Here is a 6,000-nt window from a genome sequence, read left to right on the forward strand (position 1 = left end):
GAGTTTTACTGCCTTTGTAAACGATTGAATTATTGAAGTAAAAAAATATTGGAGGGGGAAGTCGACCCCTGAAATGGTACAACAAACGATGGGATAGTATGGAGAGAAAAGTACTTGTTAAATTATCACAGAAAATGCAGCCAAGGGAAGGATGTGAAACAGCTATTAAATTCATTAAGAAAGGGAGAGAGAAAGGCAGACACGTGATGAATCAAATTTGAATGCTCCATCAGACCCTTAATAACTTTTATCATCTTTCCTAACACAGGTGAGCTTTCACTACACAGCCACTGAATGAGAGCACTGAATGTTTTATACCATTGTCTGGAAAAGGATGTTTTAATGGTAAATCTGAATGGCTTTCAGCATGGTGCACTTCACCTTGCGTTTTGAGTCATCGTCCTTGGGTACCCTGGATTGCTCTCAAAAATAGATAGTGCATGTGGGTGGTGATATACAGTGTAGTTGCTGCAGCAGACAAGTTTTGAAAGAAAAGGAGAAATGCATGCATGAGATCCTTAGGCTTCCCTGAGCCAGTTTAGTCCCCGCAATTGATTTTTTCCTTCACAATGCAGGTCTAGGAGGAAATTTTGGGTATATTTCCCTCTTGGTCTACAGAAGCCAGCAATATATTCTATTGGGAAAGTTTTTTTAAAAAAACCTATAGATTCCAAAATTCCTGAAGCCAATCTGGCTGGGGGATTCTTTGAATTGGAAATCTGAAAAGTAACTTTATCCAAATTTGTCCAGGACTGATCAATTCTCTGTGAAAATAAGGCCAGCAATCCTGTTAACTAAGTGCAATTTACATATTGTATGTCCTTTTTAGGATGAGGCACTGAGACTATTATCTAGGCCAGCGTTTCTCAACCTGGGGATTGGGACCCCTGGGGGGGGGGTTACAAGGGGGTGTCAGAGGGGTCGCTGAAGACCATCAGAAAATAGAGTATTTTATGTTGGTTATGGGGGTTCTGTGTGAGAAGTTTGGCCCAATTTTATCATTAGTGAGGCTCAGAATGCTCTTTGGTTGTAGGTGAACTATACATCCCAGCAACTACAACTGCCAAATGCCAATGTCTATTTTCCCCAAATTCCACCAGTGTTCATATTTGGTCATATGGAGTATTTGTGCCAAGTTTGGTCCAGATACATATTTGTTTGAGTCCACAGTGCTCTCTGGATATAGGTGAACTACAATTCCAAACCTCAAGGTCAGTGCCCACCAAACCCTTCCAATATGGTCATGGGAGTTCTGTGTGCCAAGTTTGATTCAATTCCATCATTTGGTGGAGTTCAGAATGCTCTATGATTGTCTGTGAACTATAAATCCCAGCAACTGCAACTCCCAAATTACAAAATCAATCCCTGCCCCAACCCCACCAGTATTCAAATTTGGGCATATCAGGTACTTGTGCTAAATTTCATTCAGTGATAGAAAATCATTCCTGTATATCAGATACGGTATTTACATTACAGTTCATAACAGTAGCAAAATTACAGTTGTGAAATAGCAACAAAATAATTTTATGGTTGGAGGTCACCACAACATGAGGAACTGTATTAAGGGGTCACAGCATTGGAAAGGTTGAGAACCAATGATCTAAGACTTTGTGCCCCCTCCAAAAACCTCTCCAGCTGCTGATTCTTAGGATATGATCTTAGTTCTTGCTTCTTTTTAGTAGCTTATGAATTTTTGGGACAAATGAAGAACAAGCAGTCTAGAACATTGAATCTACTGATCAACTCCAGCAGTTTTAAACCATTACATACTATGGCATATGGCCATAATTCCATATGACATGGCAATAGTCACATGCAAGAATTGCATAACCTAGCTAAACTGCAGGAAAAATGTGAGAAATATTGTGACTTAATATTTGGATGCTTTACACAATAGAATAAACACAAAGTCCCTGCATAATAAAATCAGGGAGTTCCTTACAACCTAGAGCTCTTTCCTTACAACCTAGAGCTCTCCTGACCTGCCCCCACCTCCATTCTCATAAGGTTTTCATTGCAAGTGGCTAGTGGTCATAGCCACTGGTGGTATAAACAACACTGTAGTTAATTCCTTATTAGGAATTGGTTGCCAATTTGCGTAAAAAAAAAACCTTGCAATCTGACTAGGATTGGTTGCAAAGGATACTTCTGTCTTTGGATATACATACAGCTCAAACTTAACTACTGTAGAAGTTGAGCAGGTATTTTCAAGGTCAAAAACTGGGCCTAAGAGAATTGCTTTCTCTGACTGATTATCTGAGCAGCATTGTAAAGAAGCTTTGAGGCTGGAAGGCAAATACTGTTTATAGAATGTGGCTGCAGTGGGAGTATGTGTTATAATGCGGGAGGGAGAAGAAAATCAGCAACAGCCTATGCTGAAAAGGAATTGCTTCCTTACATTATAATGATGTGATAGAAAGCTTCATATCATAGGCCTATTGTAGGCTGCAAGATGTGGGAAGATCATGCCAAAAGCTGTTTTGTCTCCAGTCCTGTTATTCCATGCTAGGACAACTACTTACCTGAAAATAAGCTTAACCAATGCAATAGTTTATTTTTTTATAATCATGTTTATTATGGAAAGAAAAAACATGATACATACATTTAAAAAGTTTAGTTTGTGTGGATTGGGGATGATAGGGGTAGGGGAAAGTAAAGGGGGAAAGAAGAGGCAGAGGAAAGGAAGGAGATAGTGGGGGAAAGAGGAAGAAAGGAGAAAGGGAAGGGATAAGATAGTTAGGATTTGCGGGAGGGGGGGGGAGGATAAAGATTTGTCTTCCAGTCCAGTTAACGGGGAGATTTTTTTTTAATGAAGTCTTGGTGTTCTCCGGCTTCTCCTCTTTTGAATAATTTCTTCTTCTTTTCTTCTTCTTTTTTCTTTTTCCTTTCTCACCTTTAATAATATCTAACTTCTTTTCTCATTTGTTCTATTTATTCAAAATTACCGAATTTCTGCTCCTGAAGGTATCCTTTCAGCAGTGACCAATCTGTCTTGTGTCTCTCAGTCTGGTCTTTGAGCAGAAATGTTAGGGAGTCCATGTCCGTGTTGTCTCTTACAATCTCAATAGTACAAGAGATACAAGAGGCTATATCTATATATATTTGATTCAATGAATCAAGAGTTTTCTTGAAGGTCACAATCGTCAAATATTCAGCTGATCACATCTGCATATTTCAGGACCTGTGTTAATTCATAGGACTCATAATAACGTTATTTCAAGACATGTTTTAGTTTTCTCCACTATGTCTGTATTTGCCCTGTCAGTCACTCTTTTTCAGCATTTGCTGAGATCCAGTAGTCAACTTATTTTGAAAAGATGGCAAAGCTCAGTGGAACCAGGGTAGGACTAATATTCCCTCCCCACAACAGCCCCATCTGGACATTCTGGCTCTGGATGGCTAGAAAACTGAAAGGATTGTTTTTACTAGCCCTCCTACTTAGCAGAAAAGATGAAAAGGGAATTACCATTACCATCTAATATGTGTTTTAGTGTTCTCTAGGTTTTTTCTCATCTACAACCATGTAGCTTCCCCCATCATACATTTTCATTTCCAAAAATGAAATTCCTGACCTGAACCAAAAAACAAGGAAACAAATGCACACAGGTATAAGGAGATGTTTACTTTTTATTTGATTTGGCAAGGCTAGTATTTTCAGTGCCTGGCAGCAATTTGTTTCAGTATCTTAGTTCTTATTATTTTATCCCTTATTTTAGCAACAAATGTTTAACACTATAATACATAGCAACTATATGAGGAATAATCTCATCATACTTTGCAGTGTAATTGTAACTTTGTAGTTACTTTTCTAATTAAAGAGATATGATCTAATTGAATGCACAGCTAACATGCAGCCTGCCTAAGGCATGTAGTCTTGGATGTCTTTGTGTATCAGCACTTGATTCAGACAACATGCCCAAAGACAAAGACTACATAACTAGGTATTATCATATTTTCATTGGATGGACAACTGCACTGGGGGCCAATTTTCTTACAAAGCTTTGTCAGTCTCTAGAGTGAAGCTCAGCCTGTTGCCTCTTCTGCACTTTCTTTTTGTTATTTGTTGTGAGATTTTTCACTCTAAACAGAGTGCTCAAGGCATCTACATTATTAATATGAAACCATTCACAGGAATTTTTTTTTGAACACGTTAAAATACTCATACCACCACCCACACATGCTCAAAAGCATTCAGGCTGTTCAGCGGAACAAGCCAATAATATCACACGCACAAAACTGACTCCAACATACATACACATCATGTTCTTTCCTTCTTTCTTTTTAAACAGATCCTTGTGAATGTAGACATTAATGAAAATTAAGGAACTTCTTAAACATCTCTCCTGTACTTTGCTTCCTAAAACCCAGAGATGGCTCAGTCCTGAGAAAGGAAAGGAACTCAATACTGTTTTGCTCTTCAGCCTTTCTATTTCAGAAAAAAATTGTTCTGTCTTGTACATTTGATGGGCATTTTTGACAATATTCTCTGCCCTGCAATTTATATTTTCAGTTATACATGGTTGCTTGACTGATTGTCATTCTCCTACAAATTGGGTAAAAATGCAGGCAAAGCATGGAGCTATGTTTTCACACTGCATTTTCTAAAATCACTCAACTAGCAAGACCACTGGCCATATTGATTGAGGGATTCTGGGGTCTATACTTCAAAATAACTTTTCTGGAAAAGAGCCAGTATTGTTCCTTTTTACTAGACATATAAATATTGTAATAGCAGCCTAGGAAATTACATTCTTCTAATAGAACATCTGCTACAATAATTTTGAAACCTGGAAAGGGGAATTACTGAAGAATTTCTGCTATTGCTGTATGCCCTCAAGGCTTTTCCAGTTCATAGCAACCCTATCATCAGGTTTTCTTGACAAACTTTGTTCAGATAAGATTTGCTTTTTTACTCCACTGAAGCTGAGAGTGTATAACTTCTCCAAGATTACTCTGTGGGTTTCCATGGAAAAGGAGGGATTCAAACCCTAATTTCCAGAGTCATAGCCTAATGCTCAAACCACTATTTCATGCTGGTTCTCTAGCAGGGACAAATAAATGAATAAAAACCACTGTTGGGTTCTGTAGGGTTCATGCGAAAGAGAAAGTAGACTTTAAAAATCTGTTATGTTAGGTAAATGAATTGAACACTAAATGTGAATGCAAGAACATCAAGTTCAAACACCTGTTCATCCTTGAAACTCATTGGGTGGCCTTGAGCAAGACATCCTCTTCAGCAAAACAAGGCTGTCGGGAGGATAAAGTTAGATAACGGCATGTTAGTCGGCACTGAGCACTTTAAAGGGTCAGAAGAGAAACCAGTATTAATAGCAACACACTTTACTATACGATGCATTTGCTGGAGAATTAATGCATGTTATGGCACTAAGCCAGATCACCTTCTTCTGACTATGATTTATCATTCCACTGATCTTTATGTTGTCATTACCTACAAAGTCAGCAACAATTTTATATTCCTACTGTCCAATCAGCAGTTCTCAAAATATCTAAAAGCATTCTCCAGATAAAATGAGCAGATGTGCTACCTCGTGAGCTGATGTAACAGAGCCAGAGTCCTCAATGTGAGTTATGGGGAATTGCTGCGTTGTTGCTTTTTGGTAAAAAATATATTGGATAGCATCCTGTTACTGACAGAGTGACATACCTATGTGTGGCTTACACTCATATCTCTTCTTTTGGACATGTCACAAAGAGTTACACTCTACACCCCCACCCCTTCTCAAAGTTGGAAAACCTTGAGAGGAGCCAATGTGGTTGATGGCAATGGAGGTGGGAAGTGGGAAAGGACAGTTAGTTCAGATGATGAAGATATAAGGGTCCTTTTTTGTGTGTGGTCATTTTTTCTCCCTTTCAATATGAAACAGCTGCTTTTTTGGAGCTTCCCAGGGTCTGACAGTTGCTGCAGCACCAGGAGAACATAAAGCTAAGAGAGTATAATTTTATGCTCTGCCTGCTTGATGTAGGATCCCAGCCGCTATT

This window comes from Anolis sagrei, chromosome 4 (genome assembly GCF_037176765.1).
Source record: "Anolis sagrei isolate rAnoSag1 chromosome 4, rAnoSag1.mat, whole genome shotgun sequence".
NCBI classification, from domain to species: Eukaryota; Metazoa; Chordata; class Lepidosauria; order Squamata; family Dactyloidae; genus Anolis; species Anolis sagrei.